Genomic DNA, 23,659 nt, shown 5'->3' on the forward strand with positions numbered 1-23,659 from the left:
CTTTATGAATGCAAGTTCTTTTTGCATTCCTTTCTTTTCAGCAATGCCTGTTTCAGGTGAAATGAAGCAGCTCCCTCCCAATTGCCAAGCGGAAGTGCACGTGAAGAGCCTGGAAATAGGTGCACATGAGGCACAATGCAGAGGAAAATCTGCCCCATTATATTTTATGGAATATTAAATCACCTGTCACTACATCTCCCAATCACGCACAAACCCATACAAGGTATTCCACCAAGACAAGGGTAAACATTTGTTATAAAGAAAAGCTTGTAAAACAATGTTTGTTAAATTGCAACAATTTTTCAGTAATTTTTGGGCACAGAGTAAAACAAAAGTGGTTTTTGAAAAGCTAAATTAAAAATTGATTATGCTAATATTATTTGATTAACATATGTGAGCTGTGCAGTCAGTCTGACTTGTAATTAAATGTCACTATTAATCGAACAGAAGTTCTTTTCAGCAGGTGTAGATTTGGCAGATTATTGAGTCTTTGCATGTATCTATTATCAGACCACGGGATGGATGTTAGCAGTGTAAGATTCGCAAAATTTCCACATTCCCCCAAAGGTTATTATTAATAAAAGGGACCCTGCGTGGACATTTTAAAAACAAGGGTACCCAAGATGGCATCCGCGCCTCGTGGCCGAAAGCCTGTAAGATTTTAAGCTTGGACTCTGTGGCACAAGCAGCTTTTGGGGAAATCGAAACCAAAGCTGCAGTTTCTGTGAAGAGAAACTTCTTGTATTTTGAAAAGCAGACAGGACTTTGAATATGTATTAGGCCAAATCGGAGACAGATCAAAAGCAGTTAGGCCTATACTTAAGGCCATCAAGCAGTTTGCATAAATAATCGGAAATAGCTTAAGGAAGCCATCGAGGCTGGACAGGCCCATTAAGATGTATTAATAACAAAACAACTCGATAATCAGGCCAGTAGATGCGATTACCGGCCATCTAAAAACAGTTAGTTTAGCTTGCTACGGTTATTTAAACTAGCCCGCCAAGATTGGAACAAAGAACTAACCTGATTTGGCGCGCAGATAAGGGTTTTCATGAGGAGTATAACTGAAGGCCCCGGGTAGCAATCTCTCTCTTGTCTCTTGCTCTTGCTCTTGACTCTGCTCTCTGCTCTTGTGGTTCCGGCCTCTTGGGCTGCTGCTCGTACTTGTGCCCTAGTCTCGTGGCGGGTTCTCTCCCCGGAGCAGATTTTCAGTAGCTAAGGACACCATACCATCCAGGACGCCCAGGCCGCAGAAAGGGGCGAGACGAAGTTGAGCAGGTAGCCCAGGACTCGTATAGTAGTCCAACGAAATGAGACGAGTGGAGACGAAGAAGACGATAATAACTCGATAAGGGCAGAGCAGGGCAGCGAAGAAAACGTATTGATAAGTAAACCAAGTGCCTAGTTATAAGCTGGCGCTTGGGAAGACAAGTATCTCGTTGAGCACTGTGAAAACACAGGTGGGCACACCACGACGAATAAACTGGCGTTCTTAAGCTTGGGTAGGAAAATCTAGACAGTTAAGACTGCCAACTGCCCTGCAGGCACAACGGTGCCGCCGACGACCGCCCGAGGGAGAAGAAGAGGAGAACCCATCGCGACGAGACGATGATGGCAGTGGAGGGGAGAAGGTGTGTCGCAGTAGCAGACCCAGCACCGCGCCCCTGATGACCACGTGGCGACGGGGTACCTAGAAGGACCAGAAACCAGACTTCAAAACTCGCACTCGTTAACAGTTGGCTTTTATCTTTGGATTGGTGAGCATGAATTCTGGCCCCTCATAGCTTAATCTAGTTAGTGTAGAATTTGCAAAATTGAACATTGTCCTATAAGGGTCTATTGGCAGAAAAGGCCTTAATTTTAAAGACTGTTTTAAAAGAAGCCCAGAAAAAGGGGCACACAAAATGGCCGCCAGACCCCGTGACCAGCTTTTTGGGACATTTTAAAATGGTTCCTGCAGTCCACAGACAGCTTTTGTGGATTCAGCCCACAGTAAGTTCTGGAACACAGTTTCGGAGAAAACGAAACCAGACAGTACCCCATACATATAGATTGGATGCAGATCCGATCAGATCGGCCTGTAGATAAAGGCCATCTAAATGTTTACCCAGACAAAGGGAAACAGCTTCATATTCAAAGGAGAAACATCAAGACCCATTAAAGACAATACAAGGTCATTCCAGACCAGAGATGGCAGTTACCGGCCAACCCGAAGGTACTTTAAACACAAAGACTACCCCGCTGTGCTACAAGCCCGCCAAAAGTTAAACAAAGACTAACCTTGATATGGTGGGAGATAAGGGCCTCCATGAAAGGTATAACTGGAGTCCTGGGGTAGCGTTGAGGAGGAAGGTATTCGGATCGGAGACCATCGGGTTTTCGGTAGCCATTGAGGAGCATCAGCATCAGGAGAGACCAGTGCAGACCATTTTCGAGAGATTGCTCGGGGGTCCGAAGAAGGCCTTTTCGGACTCGGAAGAAGAAGACGAAACCTGGGGTAGTTAGCGGGAGATCATCGACAAAAACCCCGGGCCATTGACGAGACGAGAAGACAGTCGGCGAAGAGGAAGAAAATGAAACGCCTTACAGAACGGGTAGCCACCAGCGTCGTGTACAGGAGCACGGAGAAATCGAGACTGTGACCACCATCGTTGTGTGCAGGAGCACTGAGAAGACAGCCGGTGGGCGAAACGATGGACGGCGAGTCCTGCTGAATTAAGGTGGCCGAGACGCCATTAGCTTGGGCAGCCCGCTGCGCCTACAGCCCAATGACCACGTGATGACGGCAGGCCCGAGAGAGAGCACCAAGTAAAGAACCCCAACCCAACCGCAGTTTTGGATTGGTGAGCATGTTTCTGGCCCCTCATAATCTCATCTAGTTAGGTTTAGGGGGTGGGCATTTTAGGGGATAATTAACAATGAGTTGTTGTCCCTCGATGTTCCATGTGTTTCCCTATTTGATGATGAACCTTGTAAAGTATAATATGCCTGTGGATATATTGGTTAGTACTGTATTATGATTTGTTTTTCCCTCCCATGTACCTTATTGGCTTAATTTCAATTTTTCCTTATGCAATAAAAATTCATTTCATTTCATTAAACTTGGTCCATAGAGTATTCTCTGCATTGCAGTTCCTGCCTCAAAGTCCAGTGTATAGAACCTAAGGGGTGAGTGGGTTGAACCACTCGGTAAATTACTGTGCAAGAGAGAGAGGCCTCCAGAGCGAGAGAATTCCTAAAAGCTATAAAAGACATTGATATAATTGTGTTAACAGAAACATGGTGCCAAAAGGACGTGCCGACCCACTGTCCTCCAATGTACCATGAAATCATTGTGCCCTCAGTAAAGAACACTAAAACACGCAAGGGCAGAACCTCCGGGGGAATATTGGTGTGGTATAAGGGAGAACTGGACAAACACATCTCACCGGTAAAACAGAGAAAATCACACGTATGGCTAAAACTAGATAAAAATATAGGAATAGCAAAAAAAGATGTTTACTTATGTGCGATCTACATACCTCCAATAGAATCGCCATATTTCGAAGAGGAGTTATTTGATACTCTCCACATGGAAATCAGCCATTTCCAGGCCCAAGGAAAGGTGATAATATGTGGGGACCTAAATGCAAGGACCGGTTGTGAACCTGACTTCATAGACCCACAGGGAAACAACCATGTGTTTGGCCAGACCCCTTTAGATGTCACACCAGCCATCGCAAATCGGAACAACCTTGATCGTGAAATAAATAAAAGCGGTAGGGAGGTAGTGCAACTCTGCCGAGCCTTAGGCCTGTACATAGTTAACGGTAGGTTCAGAGGGGACTCCCTAGGGAGACTCACATACTCCTCAACTCTTGGGTCTAGTGTGGTGGACTATACAATCACTGACCTGGACCCCTGCGATATCAACTCATTCACTGTCAGGCAGCAATCCCCCCTCTCAGACCATAACCAAATAAATATGTACCTTAAACTTTCTGCCCAAACTACAGACACAAAAAAGGAACCCAGTAAGCTCCATAAAATAAACCAGACATACAGATGGGCCCCAGACAGTGGAGAAAAATTCATCACAGCACTAAAGTCACCTGATCTCACAAGTAAAATATCAAAATTTAAAGAAAACCCATACGAGATCACCAGAGATGGTGTAAACATGGCCATAGAGGATATAAATATGATCTTCCATGAGGCAGCTGTAAAAGCCGACCTTGTGAAACAGAAGAGGAAGCGTCACAAAAGACAAAATAAAAATAAGAAATGGTTTGACCACGAATGCAAAAATGCCAGAAAAGACCTGAGAAAAATATCAAACCAAAAGCATCGCCAACCAAACAATCCGGACCTACGTACTAGATACAATGAAACCCTCAAAAGATATAAACACACCATTAGGAACAAAACACAAAACTATACCCACAAAATACTCGAAGAAATTGAAAACTCCACCAATCCAAAACAATTCTGGGAAATGTGGAATAACCTGAGTACAACACAATTGCAAGCATTACCAATCCAAGATGGCGACATCTGGAGAACACATTTTGAAAACCTCTACAAAGACATCCCAATAAACGAAACAAACCCAAGTCAACATCAGGTCACAGAAAAACTCCACACATTAGAAGCAACAATTAAAGACAACCAAAACCCTCTAGACTCCCCAATCACATGGAAAGAACTGGCCACAAAAACAAAATCTCTCCACCTAAAGAAAGCCTGTGGCCCAGACAACATCAAAAATGAAATGCTCAAGTTCAGCAATATGGAGATGCAGGGTGCGGTACTCAAATTATTCAACATCATATTACGTTCAGGCTGTTTTCCCGATATCTGGTGCCAAGGACTAATCTCCCCCATATATAAAAGTGGAAACAAATCAGACCCAAATAACTACCGCGGCATCTGTGTCAACAGTTGTCTAGGGAAGTTATTCTGCAGTATTCTAAATAGTAGATTACTTGATTTTCTTAACAAACATAATATCCTCAGAAAAAACCAAATAGGCTTTCTTCCAAAACACCGCACCGCCGACCATATCTATACCCTTCACACCCTCATTGAAAAACATATACACCAAACAAAAAATGGGAAAATATTCGCCTGTTTCATCGACTTCAAGAAAGCCTTTGACTCTATATGGCACGAAGGGCTCTATTATAAACTTCTTCAGTGTGGAATAGGGGGCAAAGTCTATGACCTTATTAAATCAATGTATCTGAAAAACAAATGCGGGGTCAAAATTGGAGACAAACGCACCGATTTCTTCACCCAGAGAAGAGGCGTCCGGCAGGGCTGCAATTTGAGCCCGACCCTGTTCAACATATACATAAATGAATTAGCAGACATGCTGGAGCAAAGCGAGTCACCAGGTCTCCGTCTCCTGGATGGAGAAGTGAAATCCCTGTTCTATGCGGACGACCTGGTTCTGCTGTCTCCCACAGAACAGGGATTACAGCAACAACTAGACCTACTCGACAAATACTGCCAAAATTGGGCTCTAACAGTAAATCTAAAAAAAAACAACATCATGATTTTTCAAAAAAGGCCCAGATGTCAGGAAAACAAATACCAGTTTACCCTCAGTGATACCACTATAGGACACACTATGAGCTACACCTACCTTGGTCTAACTATTACAGCATCAGGGAGCTTCAGCATAGCAGTGAATGCACTAAAAGTAAAAGCCCGAAGAGCCCTATATGCAATAAAAAGAAAATTCTACAACATCCAAATCCCAATCAAAATCTGGCTCAAAATATTTGACAGCATAATCCTGCCCATTGCACTGTACGGTAGTGAAGTATGGGGCCCGCTAAATCACCAAAGCTACACTAAATGGGAAAAACACACAATAGAAGCCCTACATGCAGAATTCTGCCGAAGCATCCTTCGCATCCAAAGAAAAACGCCAACAAATGCATGCAGAGCCGAACTAGGCAGATACCCACTGATAATAAACATCCAAAAACGAGCACTAAACTTCCTAAATCACCTCAAATCTAGCTCCCCAGACACCCTTCATTTCAAAGCCTTTCAGACCCAAGAGCTAAACCCAGAAAAGAGTCCCCTGAGTCAGCTGCTACTGAAACTAAGTACTCAGCCGGACCCTGACCAGCCCCAGACCAACACAGCCGTCCAAACACCAATCCGAGTGAACCAAATCATTAAACAATGCAAAGAAACCTACCTGGAACTTTGGAACAAAATAACCGAAAGCCAAAGCAGATTAGAATGTTACCGGGCCCTAAAAAGAGAATATAAACTGGCAGACTACCTCACGACCATCAGAGACACAAAACAGAGACAGACCCTCACCAGGTACAGACTAAGCGACCACCAACTGGAAATTGAAAAAGGCAGATACAAGAAATCCTGGCAGCCTAGAGAGAATAGAATATGCGATCAATGTCTGGCCGGCGAGGTTGAAACAGAAATGCATTTCCTCCTAAAATGCGAAAAATTCAACACATCAAGAAACATATTATTCAACAAGCTAAGCCAAACAACCCCAGATTTCAAGGAATTGGATGACCTGTCAAAATTGAGATTAGTCCTGGGAGAAGGAGACAGACCATACCTTGGGGCCAAATATGTAACAACATGTCACAACCTGAGGACTGTTTAAAATTAAGACTGTTTAAAATTAATATTGAACGTACCAAATGAAGTACAAAGACTGTTTCAAATTAATATTGTTTAAAAGTAATATTGTATGTACCCAACAAATGTCAAATCGATTGACACCTACAGAATGTTTGAAAATGTACCTTTTTGCTATGTAAGCTTTGGCAATATGGTTCTCTGTAAACTTTCATGCCAATAAAGCATTTGAATTGAATTGAAATTGAATTGAATTGAGAGAGAGACCTCGGCGATCGAAAACCCCTTACATTAGGTATAAGGGGTGGGATAAGGATAAGGGGATTGTTAAGATAGTTGTTTTCCCTCGATGTGCCGTGTGTTCCCCATTCCCTGTATAAGCATATAGTTATTTTGTATTTGCCTGTAATTTGATACTAGTAACTGCTCATAAGATTGTGTTAATTTCCATTTCAATAAAATCTTGGTTTTGCTTACATCCAAACCACCTGTCTACTCGAGTCTTTTCTGTATCGCCGCCTGTACCTAAGTCCTGTGTCTAGAACCCGGGGTGTGGGAGCGATTCGAACCGCTCACAAACAGTCAGAGGCATAACTGACTGGGCGTACGTGCCAACCACACACCACCCCCTACAGCAGCCTAAGATGCACTTCAGGACTGGTATGATATTAAAGGAAGTGAACCAGAAAGAAACTGCAATAGTCCTTTGCCATCCAGCTGGTCTCAGTGTTTTTTTCTCACAAATAAGCAGATGCATAGATTCAGGAAAGCTGTAGTTACACAGTTGGTTGAAAAAGTGATTCTACTGTCATGCTTGGGAGGTTAGAAATATGTGCTTCATTGGAAAGTGGCTTGGCCAATTATTGGTTAGAATTGATGTACAAAGAATACCCGCACTGTGTATGTTAGGCGACTCAGCTGCATGTGACAGATGTCCAGATGTGAAGAACATTGCATTGATAAAAGTAAAAAGGAGCAAATATAAAGGTTACACAATAGGAAACAGTGATCTATGACCAGCAACGTGCCTCTTGTGTCATTAGTCTATTTATCATTGTGTCCCTCATGAGAAATATTGCTAACATCTGAATTTTTCCTCTAGTGCTCCACAATCTTATCCAAGTATAATTAAGGGACACCATGCCATGAAACAGTGGCATAACATTTATGTTCAGGGAGGAAGAAGAGCTCGGTGTCTTTTTTTTCCGCACATTGATGCAATGATGGGCTGGATTGTCATTGGTAGCAGGTTGGGGGTGGGTCAGGTGGTCGGCGGGTCCCACTCCCGCCTCCGATGTCAGGCGGGATAATTTAGCTATTTTGCCCTAACTGGGCAATTGATTCCCAGCATGTGCGCACCCCTGGCCCTAGGAGTCTTTTGTGCCTGAAACTCGCCTCTGATGACGTCATTTATGCAGCTACATTTAAGGGCTGCAAGCAGCCTTGGTTCATTTTCGGCCTCAAAACTTTTATTTGCTAATCTTCTAATGGTTTTGTCCTCTTGAAATGTCTAGTTCAAGGTCCAAAGCTGCACCCCGGATGGATGAGGACTCCCTTCATGCTCTGGTGGAGGGAACCAGAACCATGAAGGAGGTGCTGTTTCCTTCCTCTGAGAGGAAAAAACCTCCCCAGCAGACGAAAGCTGTGTGGTTGCAAATGGCACAGGAGTTCAGTTCAAGATCAATGTGCAGCAGAACCTGGCTGCAGTGCCGAAAGAGGTTTAATGACCTTGTCCGCACCATTACCCTCAATCTGCTCCCCATCGCCTCTCATCACCAGCACTCTGCATTGTCAACCTCCTCCTCCACATCCCACTTTGCCCTTACATCCCTTGCACTCTTAACCATCCCTCTCTCTCTATGTACACATTCACTTAACTATTCAACTATGCTGCCCTCACACTCCCTATCACTGTTATGCTATGACAGCAACTTACAACACACAGGGAGGGCCCTTGGTTTTGGGACCTCACTCCATCTTTGTGTCCTTCTAAGCATCTTTGCTATGGATTCTCTACACTCACTCCATCATTCTCACTCAAACTCCACTTGTGTGGTGAAGACAAGAGGAGGGCCACCCTCAATAGCCCAGCTCACCAGCACTGAGGAGGTGGCCCGAGAGAATGTGGGAGCCGAGGAGGATGTGCAAATGGGGCACGGACAGACGGGTGCATCAGAGCAAGCTGGTGACAGAATAGTTTTGCATCTCTCTCATTTACATTGCATGAGTGACTGATATGGCTTCTGATGCTCAAACAGATTGACTTATGATCGATCATCTGCACAATTCCATGTGCACGCAACGTTAATATCACATGTCTAACTCATGCCGTTACTCCCCCACAGGACCATCGACAGCCCCCCTACCCACTGTCCAGGATGAAGAGCCTGAGCCAGAAGACTCTTCAGAGGAAGCTGCAACCTCTGAGGGCGCAGCATCAGCAGAATTAAGCGCACCCAGCACCAGCGCAGACACTCACACCTCGGTGGGACCTTCGGCATATCACAGCTCACAAGTGAGCATCAGCAGATGGTGGAGATAGGGACAGCAGTGGAGAGTTCTCATCGGAGGCCGCAGGGTGCTCCCAGCTTGGCTCAGCTGCATGTCGAACCTGTGCCTCCGGGTCCATCCAGAAGGAGAGCGGTGCTGGAACTCCAGGAACAGGTGTAGGAGTCTCTGGCAGGTTTTGTCTCCAGGGTCACTGCGAGTGTGGAGCGGATGGAGGAGTCCATCGCTAACATGAGCAGAGTCTCTATGGAGGCATTGGCGCATGAACGCATCACCACAGAAAGGATGGCAATCTCCATGGAAAGGATGGCTGCGGTAGAGGAGAGGATAGCTACGGCCATGGAGGAGCAAAGTCGCCAGAGCGTGGAAAATATTGTGAAAGTTCAGAATAGACTGACATTTCTGGAGGAGCGATGGGCAGCTATTGAGCAGAGAAACCAGAGCTTCATGGAAGTCCTCTGGAGTAGCAGCAGCAGCAGCGGCGGCGGCAGTGCGGACCTGGGAGGAGCGGCGAGGCGGCAGCGACGGTACCAGCTCAGCACCGGCAGAATTTTCAAAGAGTGACGTCAGAAGTCAAAAGTGATGTTGGCTCAAGGGGAGGGAGCTGATTGGTGAGTAGCTGGTAAGTGTTTATGCTTGGTTTTCTTAAAGTTTTAAGTTTATTCCAGCTAGGTTAGTAAATAGTCTGTTAATTAGAGGTATGGCAGGGCAGCTCACACCTCTGGAATGCACATCCTATGCCATGTGGGAAGCTCTGGACACCTCCCGTGGTCTGGACGACCACATATGTGGGAAGTGTCGCCAGCTACAGCAGCTCGAGCACCGGGTTACGGAGCTTGAGCGGCGGCTGCAGTCACTGCTGTGCATCCGCGAGGCTGAGAGTGTAGGATTCGCAAAATTGGACTTTATATAAATAAGGGTCAAATGGCAGAAGAGGCCATGATTTTAAAGACTGTTTTAAAAGAAGCCCAGAAAAAGGGGCATACAAAATGGCCGCCATACCATGTGACCAGCTTATTGGGACAGTTTAAAATGGTTCCTGCGCAACCTCAGACAGATTTGTGGATTCAACCCACAGCAAGTTCTGGAAGCCGTTTCTGAGAGAACGAAACCAGACCCACACATATGCATATGGATTAGATGCAGATCTAGTCAAGATCGGCCTGGAGACAGAGGCCATCAAAATGTTGCCCCAGACAAAAGGGGACAATTTCATATTCATGAGAACAGCACCCAAGACTAGATAACGAGATCAGCAGGCCATTCAAAACAATGGAGGTAATTCCAAACCAGAGATGGGCCTGTTACCAGCCGTTTAAGACATTTAAAATGTAATAACTACCCCACTGTGCTCTCAGCCCGCCAAAAATAAAACAAAGACTAACCTGATTTTGGGCGGGAAGTGAAGCCTCTGGAAGAAAGGTATATCTGGAAGACCTTTTCGGCAGTTGAGAAGGGTTGAAGGCAGAAGCAAGCTTGGACAGTCACAAGGAGAGTCGAGCTGGAACACAGTTGCAAGCCTGCAGCTTGAGCTCAGACACCCAGTTTGAATCCGGACACCCAGAAGAAGAAAGAGGCACTCGCAGGAGGAAGAAGAAGGCCAACATCGAAAAGGCCGTCTTGAAACCAGCGTTCCGCCCCAGGGAAACACATCAGGAGATCATCGACCATCCCCGGGCCATTGCCGGAATGAGAGGCCATCGACCTAGCTTGGGAGAAGAGAAAAAAATAAAGGTCCCAAGCGAAGAAACCTTCCAGCCACCCCGGCTCGGGAGAAGAGAGGAAAGGAACCGGAAGAAGTGATGGGAGCCAGCCCAAGGCTCCTCTAACCAGGGTCCAGCCAACGATCTTCGACCCCGCCGACTTCCAGGCCCGCCGGTGTCCAGCCGCCCCCGACCCCCACCTCAGGAGAGAGGTGTGGCGCAGCTCGCAGGAGCTCCACGATCCACATGGAGACGAGACGCCTGAAAGGACCAAACACAGACTCGATTTCAAAACCTTGCACTTCCTAGTGGGATTGGTGAGCATGTTTCTGGCCCTTCACAATCAGATCTAGATAGGTTTAATAAGGGGGTGGATTTAAGGGTACAATTAACATGAGTTGTTGTCCCTCGATGTTCCGTGTGTTTCCTTATTTCATAATGATCTTTGTAGAGTATAAGATGCCTGTATTTGCTTTAGTTAGTACTGTGTCGTTATGATTTGTGTGTGTGTTTTTTCCTCCCATGTACTCCCTTATCTGCTTGCATTTGATTTGATAATTTTCCTTCCGCAATAAAATTTCATTTTGTTTCATCAAACTTGGTCTACAAGAGTTTTCTCTACATTGTAGTTCCTGCGCCTAAGTCCAGAGTATAGAGTCTAAGGGGCGAGTGGGTCGAACCACTCAAGGTTTACTGTGCAAGAGAGAGAGGCCTCTAGAGAGAGAAACCTCAGGGAAACCTCTCGAGGACAAAACCCCTTACAGAAAATGGCGACCGCGGCAGGACTCTGGCAGCAGGATTGCAATGTAGTAGATCCAAGTTTGAATGGTCGAAATGCAATGGATGAGAGGATAGCGGATTATGCCTTTGGCAAGGTAAATCTCACTAAACAGTGGATTTCCGATCTCTTGCTGGATGGGCGTCCGGTGGACGCAGCCATCAGGTGGACAGAGAGCAAAGGGCATAAGAAGTCAGTGGAAAAGGCAGTGTGGCTGATGTGTTACAAGAAGCAGGTCCAGATCTTGGACCGGGTCGTTGCAGCACAGGCAGCCAAGATCACAACCCAGGCAGCAGAGATAGAGGAAAAGGCCATGGGTGGGGAAAAACTCATCACAGCGCTTCACGCGCTGAATCAGGAACGCCAAGTGGTAGCTGGTCAGCATCAGGTTAGGATAGAGTACCTGGAGTGCCAGGTTACTGAGGCAAAGATTAATGAAACGAGGATACGGGAGAAAAGCGCCCGCCTCGCACAACAGCTAAGAGCGCAGGAGGAGAGAGTAGTGGAGGTTAAGGCAGCTTACAAGCTAGCCCTCGAGCACGGGTTTGAGAGCACAGACCACGGCCCCTGCCAAAAGACCATAGAGGACCTAAGAACGGCCCTGGTTAAGGCAAGAGGCATGGTGTGTCTCGTCAGCCCGAAAGCCAGTCACATGGACTTTTTAAAGGAATCAAAACAGCCGATTCCAGCTGAGGTAATTGTGGTACCAGCCACCGAGCCCTCAGCACTGCCGAGCTATAGTGAAACTTGGTCGGGAAAGCAGGGGGTAGCGAAAGAGGAGGTAGCCGAGGTGGAGTGTGTGGAAGAACCACTGGTCGCAAAGCCGGGACTGGCACCGATGTGTCCCGCTCGGCACCAGTGGTTCGGTCCCAACGCTGCCGATGGCAGTGTCGGACCCCACCAGAACCAGCTCATGGTGCCCTACGCTGGCCCACAATTAAGGTCCATGGTGAGCCACCTCACACGACTCACAGTAAAGGGAGATCCCTCGATTCATTTCAGGGAGATAGAGGAAACAGCAGCCATCAATGACTGTGATGATCAGGAACAGGTCAAACTGTTGCTTTTCTCCCTGGATTCCACAATCCTTCAGTGCCTCTCAGAGGATGGTAAAAGGGGACGGAAAGGGTATGCGGATCTCAGGGAGGAAGTTTTAGAGGTAATGGGAGTGGACGACGGTAGTCCGTTTGACCGTGTAGAAGGGACCATGCAGTTATCTGGAGAACCCCCGCGGGTTTTCGCAGAAAGGCTGTGGCCAGTGTATCGACGCAGCTGTCCGGGTATGCCTGAATGGCCTTTAATGAGCAACGAACAGCGGGTTCATTGGCTCCGTTGCTTGGTCACCAACAGCTTGCCAGAGATACGGGCCCTAGCCAGATCTTGGTTTGATCCCCAAGGTCCCGGTGTCACGGAAGAGACGGTACTCCGTCAGTTAAATGTAGCGTATAAGAATTGTAGAGGTCAGGAAACACCACCCCAGAAGGGAAAGTGCATGAGGCAAAACCCGCAGCCCCAAGCAAGCAGGAGTGGCGTCAGGAGGGGAATCGCCCTGTCCAAGCCAAGCTCAATTGCTACGGGTGTGGGAAGGATGGACATTGGCGCAAGGACTGTAGAAATCCGTGGAAGGATAATAAAGGGAGATTTCCCGCAGCCCAAGCCCAAGCCCAGACCGCTGCCCCAGCACCAACCCAAACCCAAGCCGTAGCTCCTGCCCCAGCGCAAGGAGCCGGTGCAGTTATGAATCCCGCTGCAATTGAGTCAATCATACAGACAATGCGGTCTCTGATGACTTCGCAGGGGAAAATAGCTGTCACCACCGGCCTTGTCGCTCCCGAAACCCCGATCGCTGTACCCAAGTGACTAGAGTCAGCGCAGCCCGTCTACCTGTGTGTGCTGCGATATGATGTATGGAGATGACCCCTCGTGGAGATGGAGGTGGAGGAGGTGAAGGGAACCTATCTGTTGGATACGGGAGCATCGTGCACCGTAATCCACGCAGATAACCCCACCGCCTCGCCTCTGTCCACCGGGGTCCCATACCTTCTGTCGGGCTTCACGGGCGAAGAACAGGCTGGTGCACATTCCCTTCCCCTCTCCATTCGTTTAGGACCACTCTGCACCACGTGGAAGTGTACCCTGATGAAGTGGGAAGTGGGAGGTGGAACGGAAGTCCTGGGTCTGATTTCTTGGTAGCCCACGGGATCCACATGGACCTGAGAAATCATTGTCTCTGGGGAGAGGGTACGAATGTGAACGAGATAGAGAGTGTTAAGGAAACCCCTACGAAGGCGCGGGTTGGCCGTCGAGAAGTAAAATTCTTGGGTCTAAACCCATGCGCTGGCGAGAGAACCGTAGACCAGGAGGATGAGCCGGAATTGGTGCAAAATCCGCCGGTCTACGCCACTTGCACAGTGGAGGCATCCCGACGCAACAAGTGGTTTCGCATGAAGCAGTGCAAACTGTTTAAACCGGGTGCAAAAGCATCAGCAACCGAAGCCAGGTCTGAGGATAAAGATCCTCAGCCTGAGGCCTGCGATGAGTCACAGACCACACAAGCTGGCATTGTAGCCTGCTTGGACGGAGAAGAGGTCCCGCCCACCTGGGGGGAGGTTTCTCCGATGGCCTGGGACTCGGACGAGGAGGGACCCGAACAACAAGGTCCCGCCCTCGACACGATTCTGGAAGAGGTGGAGTCGGAGGACGGAGATCACGCCCTCGACTCGAGCGTGGGGGAGGTAGAAATTGGGGGCAGAGATTCTCCACCTGTAGGGACAGGTGAGGAGGAGCTGTCTGCCACAGGCCCAATTCCCGAAGGGGTGGAGCCTGAGGGGAGGGAGCCGAAGCCCACAGTCGTGGAAGAACCACGGGCTGTGAGAGCTGAAGTCCCACCCGAAGGTCCACTCGCCAAGGGAGCCTGCCCGAATCCCAAAGGGGCGGAGCCTGAGGGAAGGGAGCCGAAGCCTACAGTCATGGAAGAGCCACGGGCTTTGAGAGCTAAGGTCCCACCCGAAGGTCCACTCGCTAAGGGAGCCACGCCCAAAGTACCTTTTAGCAGGTCGGCTCGAGCGCCTCAGCCTGTAAAACTTTGGCCCGAGTCCCCCACTCCCAGTAGACGCCGACTTCAGAAATCCATGAAAAAACACAGTCCCCGTTTAGCAGCAAAAGGCTGCGGGGAACCCGAGCCACAGGTCACTGCAGCCCCTCCACAGGGAGCAGCAAGCTGCAGTCCGATCAGGGATTAGGCAAGCCGCCCGGGGACGGTCGGCGCTGTACATAAGTTTAGTTTAAGTTTAAGTTTAAGGTGTGTAAATATTAAAATGATTAGAGTTTAAGTAGTTTTAAATCTGCCCAGTATGTGTATTGTTTTGGATCGAGGTCGAAAGACCCGATCATGCCGTCACCTAAGCCAGAATCTCTCGGGAGCCTGGCTGTATTGTTTGATTTATTGCAGGAACCAGAAGAAAGATGAGAGGGATCCTCATCACGTTCGTGACATTCGGATGGAGCTGGGCCTATCGGGGCCGCACCAAGGACTCCACCATTTATGGGTGCTCTGGAAATAGAGGCCCCATCGTGACTGACAGAGCCGGCTCACGGGACGCTGAAGAGTCTGCTACCTACTTCCATGAAGGGAGATGGCCAGGCTGGCTGGGGTCGAACTCTTCTGAATACTCCTGCCAGACAGGGTTTGCATACAGAGAAATGTCTCTGATGTGCCCCAGGGTGCGGATCATTGCGCCCAGGATCAGCGTCACCATGGGCAAGAAGATTTGCTTGAACTGTTTGGGGAATGTACCTTTGGACCGTTGGTGGTGGCTGCGCAAGTTGAGCAGCACCATGAAGAACTCCACTGTGGAGTGGGAAAGATTGGGTAATAACACCAATCGGACAATAACGGGAACACACGGGGGGTTGAGTGTCTGTTGGGACAAATGGTGGGAACCAGATGAGGGGATCTACATCTGTATGTGGGGTTCAGAACGCGCTTGCCCCACAGGCGTCTCCATCTTTTTCCAAAGACAGTGGCAAGATGCTGGACAAGGAATGAGGTGGGACGTCAGCTCACGGGCGTGCGGAGTCCCATACTCACAGATCCCAGTAAATGCCACGGAGCTCATCACCCGTAAGCCCCTGCCCACAGTTCCAGTAGCTAAAGCCCTCAAGGAAGGGTGCCCCACCACGACAAAGGGACCCGGGAATGGATTGGTATTGGTACCCACAGGTCAGGTACTGTACCAAGGGGTCCACTACGCGGTGGCTTCGGTGATTTTAAACCTCACCGAGGTAAGATTGCCAGCGTGGTGCCCCAAGGAAACGGAGCAATTGTACCAGGTCCTGTTAACAAACATGTTTAAACAATTTTACGAATTCGACTTTGCCGATGTCGACAGAGCCAAATTGTACACCGCACCACATGAGGTCTTGGGCAGAGTAGGGAGGCAAAGAAGGGGTGCAGTAAATGATATTTTCACAGCTTTTAATACAGGAACTTCCGTCATCAACACACTGGATGATGTGGAGCTGCAAACCCAGATCAATGGTTTAAAAACACAGCTAAGAAAAATACTGACTGATGAGAATAAGGTAGTTGGTTCTGAGTTACACGGGGACCAGGCCATGACACTACACTTAAAAGAGATAATAGCTGAGCTGCAGAAACACGCCAGAACGGTAAATGCTCTCATCAGGGAGGATCGGAATGCGTCCGATCAGGCTGCGCAGAACGAAGCTTGTGTGCTATATGGGGCGTGGTTACTGGGTGAGGGCTGCTGTACTGGCCGCGCTAGACGTGCTCCTATCTAGCTATCCAGCAAGTTAAACACTCATTCAAAAATAATTCTTCTGAAGCCGGTTGCTCTTTTGAAGCTTTTACTTGAACAAATTTGTGAAACTGTAAACAAAGACAAAGTATGTTTTGTACATAAACTGAGTACTATACATTTGATATTACATAAGATATAAACATATTTACAACAGTAGAATAGACTAATTGTATAACTAACTAACATTTGAACTAACTTCTATAACTATCAAATATTAACCTTTTACAAACATAGTATTATCAAAATATTACTTTGACAACATTGCTATTATGCTAAGAACCAAAGATACTCACAGATATTGCGCTTGGCCTAACATATGAAATCAGATTACGTTGGATTGTAAATGGAACCTCTCATGGCAGATTCTCCATTACTCAAGTCAGGTTCTTCCTGGCAAAACTGCTTCCTGGGGTCAACAGGAAGAAAGGTAGGAAGGTCAAATGACCTCTCACAGGAAGAAAGGAACAAAGGTCAAATGACCTCACACAGGAAGAAAGGTCAGATGACCTTTCCAGCATACAAACTGTTAACACAATAACCGCCACCAGAGGGTGCTATTGCATGTAAAAATGTCCAGAATGTCACATAATGTCCATCGGTCCAGAACAGCCGCAGTAATCTGGAGGATTTAAAGCAAGGCTTAGTCCCCTCCTGGATCAGCAACAAGTACCTCGCAGCCCTCCACCCTTTTGAGAATACATTGAGTCCGTGCCAGCTCAGACTAGCTTAAGAGGCATACCCAGTCCCAGTGGACTGTGGATGGTCTAATCACACCATTATGGGTATAGTGGTAAGAATGTCGGTGATGGGGAAGGCAGCAAAACCCGCCCCGTATACAGGGTGGAGAACATTGGAGTCATTCAGGGGGGTGCGCACATTCGCTACACAGGGGTCCCACCTTATCTCATTCGATGGGAGCATGCAATGATGGGTACCAACCTCTCGGGGTGCCGGAGCCGGGGAGCACACATCATCCTGTGTCCCCAGCACTTGAATGCCCATTCAAAACCACAGTGCGGGTTCAGAACTGCTGGCGCGAAGCCTATAAATTGCACCATGGAGGCAATGGCACAAGGCCATGTGCCCCCACAGGTGGCATATATAGGAGGTGGGACATACTGTGTCACCACTGCAGCGCCCCACTACCAGCATGGACAGCACAGTTGGTGTCCAGTTAGTGACAGCAGCTTTTGTTTCAAGCCCAGGGCAGAAGTTCAAGCGGCCCAAGAGCGAATTGTCCCCATTCCTGAACCTTCCACTGTTCACATCACTGTGAAAGTGAATTTCACCGATCTGCAGCGTTTTGTTGCACATTTTGGATATATCATTCCCCCTCTCCCTGAACACCTCACCAAGATATTAAAAGCCGTTGTTGTTTCACAGAAACACTTCTACACACTGGAGCAGAAGACTCTAGAGATAGGGGCAGACATATTGGATATAGTGACCCCACCGTGGTGGGACCTGTTCACTAATATAGAAGTCCCTTCCTGGATTAGGATAGCCTCCCACATTCTTGTAGTGTGCCAGGTTGTCATTGTAGTTTATTTACTGTTTGTACATTGTAAAAAGGTCAAACATTCGAAAAAGTATGAGAATAGAGGGGAATGGAGGGAGCACTATGTGCGGGTAGAAGAAGAGACACCCGTTTAGATTTTGCTGCTTTGTATAAAGTTAAAGTTTTCCCTCCCTCCTCTGTATTATTTTTGACATATATTCATGTGTATTTTTTGAATTTTTCGTGTGTGTACTTTATTTTATTATTGAAGTTTTATTAGATGTGATGTTATTATTAGAAGGTAATGTGTATGCACTAGGTGATGTAGGGGTATAAGGACCCCCTCCACGCCTGGAAGTAAATGTTAGGTTTTTAACTCCAAGGTATTGCCATTTATAGATGCTCAATGTACACTAGATTTTTTCTGAAATGGGAAATGCATGTGTCGTGGGGTCATAAGTAGGTAAATATTGGGGATGGTTAGATTGTGGAAAGTCAGAAAACTTTGCTCACCCAGAATTATGATACTTCAAGCAAGTTACAGTATCATCAGGGGGGAGTGTAGGATTCGCAAAATTGGACTTTATATTAATAAGGGTCAAATGGCAGAAGAGGCCATGATTTTAAAGACTGTTTTAAAAGAAGCCCAGAAAAAGGGGCATACAAAATGGCTGCCATACCATGTGACCAGCTTATTGGGACACTTTAAAATGGTTCCTGCGCAACCCCAGACAGATTTGTGGATTCAACCCACAGTAAGTTCTGGAAGCCGTTTCTGAGAGAACGAAACCAGACCCACGCGTATGCATATGGATTAGATGCAGATCTAGTCAAGATCGGCCTGGAGACAGAGGCCATCAAAATGTTGCCCCAGACAAAAGAGGACAATTTCATATTCATGAGAACAGCACCCAGGACTAGATAACGAGATCAGCAGAACATTCAAAACAATGGAGGTAATTCCAAACCAGAGATGGGCCTCCTACCAGCCTTTTAAGACATTTTAAACATAATAACTACCCCACTGTGCTCTCAGCCCGCCAAAAATAAAACAAAGACTAACCTGATTTGGGGCGAGAAGTGAAGCCGCTGGAAGAAAGGTATATCTGGAAGACCTTTTTGGCAGTTGAGAAGGGTTGAAGGCAGAAGCAAGCTTGGACAGTCACAAGGAGAGTCGAGCTGGAACACAGTTGCAAGCCTGCAGCTTGAGCTCAGACACCCAGTTTGAATCCGGACACCCAGAAGAAGAGGCACTTGCAGGAGGAAAAAGAAGGCCAACATCGAAAAGGCCGTCTCGAAACCAACGTTCTGCCCCAGGGAAACACATCGGGAGATCATCGACCATCCCCGGGCCATTGCCGGAAGGAGAGGCCATCGACCCAGCTTGGGAGAAGAGAAAAAAATAAAGGTCCCAAGCGAAGAAACCTTCCAGCCACCCCGGCTCGGGAGAAGAGAGGAAAGGAACCTGAAGAAGCGATGGGAGCCAGCCCACGGCTCCTCTAACCAGGGTCCAGCCAACGATCTTCGACCCCGCCGACTTCCAGGCCCGCCGGTGTCCAGCCGCCCCCGACCCCCACCTCAGGAGAGAGGTGTGGCGCAGCTCGCAGGAGCTCCACGATCCACATGGAGACGAGACGCCTGAAAGGACCAAACACAGACTCGATTTCAAAACCTTGCACTTCCTAGTGGGATTGGTGAGCATGTTTCTGGCCCTTCACAATCAGATCTAGATAGGTTTAATAAGGGGGTGGATTTAAGGGTACAATTAACATGAGTTGTTGTCCCTCGATGTTCCGTGTGTTTCCTTATTTCATAATGATCTTTGTAGAGTATAAGATGCCTGTATTTGCTTTAGTTAGTACTGTGTCGTTATGATTTGTGTGTGTGTTTTTTCCTCCCATGTACTCCCTTATCTGCTTGCATTTGATTTGATAATTTTCCTTCCGCAATAAAATTTCATTTTGTTTCATCAAACTTGGTCTACAAGAGTTTTCTCTACATTGTAGTTCCTGCGCCTAAGTCCAGAGTATAGAATCTAAGGGGCGAGTGGGTCGAACCACTCAAGGTTTACTGTGCAAGAGAGAGAGGCCTCTAGAGAGAGAAACCTCAGGGAAACCTCTCGAGGACAAACCCCTTACAAGAGCTACGTGGATAGCATGTTTCGGGAGGTGGTCACCCCGCAGCTTAAGAATGTGCAGGCAGAGAGCGAATGGGTGATGGTCAGACAGAAGAGGAGGACCAGGCAGGTAGTGCAGGAGTCCCCTGAGCCCATCTTGCTCACCAACCAGTATTCGGTGCTGAGTACTGGTGAGGGCAATAGTTCCTCTGGGGAGTGCAGCCAGAGCCAAGTCACAGCACCATGGAAGGATCAGCTGCACAGGGTGGGGGGAAGAGGAGAGGGAGAGCAATAGTGATAGGGGATTCAATAGTTAGAGGAGCAGACAGGTGTTTCTGTGGCCACAGACGTGACTCCAGAATGGTATGTTGCCTCCCTAGTTCCAGGGTCAAGGATGTCACTGAACAGCTGCAGGGCATTCTGAGGGTGGAGGGTGAACAGCCAGAGGTTGTGGTCCATATCGGTACCAACGACATAGGTAGAAAGAGGGATGAGGTCCTGCAGGCAGAGTTTAGGGAGCTAGGAAAGAGGTTAAAAAGCAGGACCTCAAAGGTAGTAATCTCTGGATTACTACCAGTGCCACGTGCTAGTGAGTACAGAAATAGGAAGGTAGAGCAGATGAATACATGGCTGGAGAGATGGTGTAGGAGGGAGGGCTTTAGGTTCCTGAGGAATTGGAACCATTTCTGGGGGATGTGGGACCTCTACAAGCCAGACGGGTTGCACCTCAATGGGAATGGGACCAATATCCTCGCGGGAGGGTTTGTTACTGCTGTTGGGGAGGGTTTAAACTAGCTTGGCAGGGGGATGGGAACCTGAGGGTAGAAGTAGAAGGGAGAAAAGCTAAGCTGGAAATAGATGATAGGGGTTCAGGTAAAGGGGTATTTAGGAAGGCAAAGAGAAAGGAGAAGACAATAGTGCAGGGCAACGACAGGGATAACAATAACCAGAATGTATCAGGAAGGGGCAGAGCATACAAGCATAAGAGTGTACCAGAAAATAGAGTCAGAGTAAGGAAAAATTATGAGGTCAAATTAAAGGCACTTTATCTGAATGCACACAACATTCGTAACAAGATAGGTGAGTTGATGGCAGAAATAGAAATAAATGGGTATGATCTGATAGCCATTACAGAGACGTGGTTGCAACATGACCAAGGCTGGGAACTGAATATTCAGGGGTATTTGACATTTTGGAGGGATAGACAGAAAGGAAAAGGAGGTGGGATAGCTCTGTTAATAAAGGATGAGATTACTGCAGTGGTGAGGAATGATATTGGCTCAGAAGCTCAAGATGTAGAATTAGTTTGGGTGGAGATAAGAAATAGTAAGGGTGAGAAGTCATTGGTGGGAGTAGTATATAGGCCCCCTAACAGTAGCTATACTGTAGGACAGAGTATAAATCAAGAAATAATGGGGGCTTGTAAGAAAGGTACTGTAATAATCATGGGCGATTTTAATCATTATATAGATTGGACAAATCAAATTGGCAAGGGTAGCCTTGAGGACGAGTTCCTAGAGTGTACCCAGGATGGTTTCTTAGTGCAATACGTTGAGGAACCAACCAGGGAGAAGGCTATTTTAGATCTGGTAATGTGTAATGAGACAGGATTAATTAATGATCTCATAGTAAAGGATCCCCTAGGAAAGAGTAATTGTAGCATGATAGAATTTCAAATTCAGTTTGAGGGTGAGAAACTTGGATCTGAAACTAGTGTCCTAAACTAAAATAAAAGCAATTACAAGGGTATGAGGACAGAGTTGGCTAAAGTGGACTGGGAAAATAAATTAAAGGGTAAGACGGTAGATCATCAGTGGCAGACATTTAAGGAGATACTTCATAAATCTCAGCAAATGTGTATTCCAGTGAGAAAGAAAGGCTCTACGAGAAGGATGCACCATCCATGGCTAACTAGGAAGTTAAGGATGGTATCAAATTGAAAGAAAAGGCATACAATGTTGCGAAGATTAGTGGTAGGCCAGAGGATTGGGAAATTTTAAGAAACCAGCAAAGGATGACTAAAAAAACTATAAAGAGGGAGAAGATAGAGTATGAGAGTAAATTAGCAAATAATATAAAAACAGACAGTAAGAGCTTTTTCAGGTATATAAAAAGAAAGCGAGTAGCTAAAGTAAACGTTGGTCCCTTAGAGGATGAGACTGGGGAATTAATAATGGGAAATAGATAAATGGCAGAGACTCTAAACAATTATTTTGTATCGGTCTTAAAAGATGTGGCTGCAGAGATAGTGGATGCGTTGGCTGTAATCTACCAAAATTCCCTGGATTCTGAAGAGGTCCCAGCAGATTGGAAAATCACAAATGTAACGGCACTATTCAAGAAAGGAGGGAGACAGAAAGCAGGAAACTATAGGTCAGTTAGTCTAACATCTGTCATTGGGAAAATGCTGGAATCCATTATTAAGGAGGTAATAGCAGGACATTTAGAAAATCATAAGACAATCATGCAGTCAACATGGTTTTATGAAAGGGAAATCGTGTTTGACAAATTTGCTAGAGTTCTTTGAGGATGTAACAAATAGGGTGGATAAAGGGGAACCAGTGGATGTGGTGTATTTGGATTTCCAGAAGGCATTCGATAAGGTGCCACATAAAAGGTTACTGCACAAGATAAGAGCTCACAGGGTTTGGGGTAATATTTTGGCATGGATTGGCTAACTAACAGAAAACAGAGAGTCAGGATAAATGAGTCATTTTCCCGTTGGCAACCAGTAACTAATGTGGTGTCACAGGGATCAGTGCTGGGGCCTCAACTATTTACAATCTATATTAATGGCTTGGATGAAGGGACCGAGTGTACTGTAGCCAAATTTGCTGATGATACAAAGATAGGTGGGTTAGCAAGTTGTGAGAAGGACACAAAGGGCTGGATTTTAACTCAGGGGCGGGCTGGGGTCGTGTAATCTGCATTTCGTGTTATCCACCTGAATCTAAATTGATGTGGGAGATTGATGCGATTTTAACTTAATTGGCCAATTAAGTGGGAACCCATGGCAAATTAGTTTTACCAGTCTGAAAGTCGCCTCTGATGACGTCATCATTGCTGCTGCATTTGAGGTCTGCAACAAGCCTTGCTTCTTCTGCACACTGCCAATCTTTTGGCTTTTCATGTTAGAGGGACCTGGAGGCAGAATGACCAGCGAGAGACCTAGGTCTGCTCCCAGGTTTGATGACGTTGCCTTGCAGGCTTTAGTTGAGGGAGCAAGAGCTCATAAAGAGGTGCTCTTCCCTTCTTCAGGGAGGAAGAAGCCTCCCCAGCAGACCAAGGCTGTGTGGATCCAGGTGGCCCAGGAGGTCAACTCATTATCAGTAACCCGCAGAACCTGGATTCAATGCAGGAAGAGATTTCATGACCTTCTGTGCACTGGAAAAAGTGAGTATGAATTTCCCATCACCCTCAATCTGATCCCCATTGCATTTCCTCACCAGCACTCAGCTTTAGCAATCTCTTCCTCCACATCCCACTTGACACTGACATCCATGCACCCTTACCCATTCCCTCTCTCTCTATGGTCACATTCACCTAACTATTCGACTATGCAGCCCTCACACTCCCTATCACTGTGATGCTATGAAAACAACTGACAACACACAGGGAGGGCCCTTG

The sequence above is a fragment of the Somniosus microcephalus genome, chromosome 1, assembly GCF_052327205.1.
Source record: "Somniosus microcephalus isolate GS21.2 chromosome 1, FLI_Smic_1.0, whole genome shotgun sequence".
Taxonomy (NCBI): domain Eukaryota; kingdom Metazoa; phylum Chordata; class Chondrichthyes; order Squaliformes; family Somniosidae; genus Somniosus; species Somniosus microcephalus.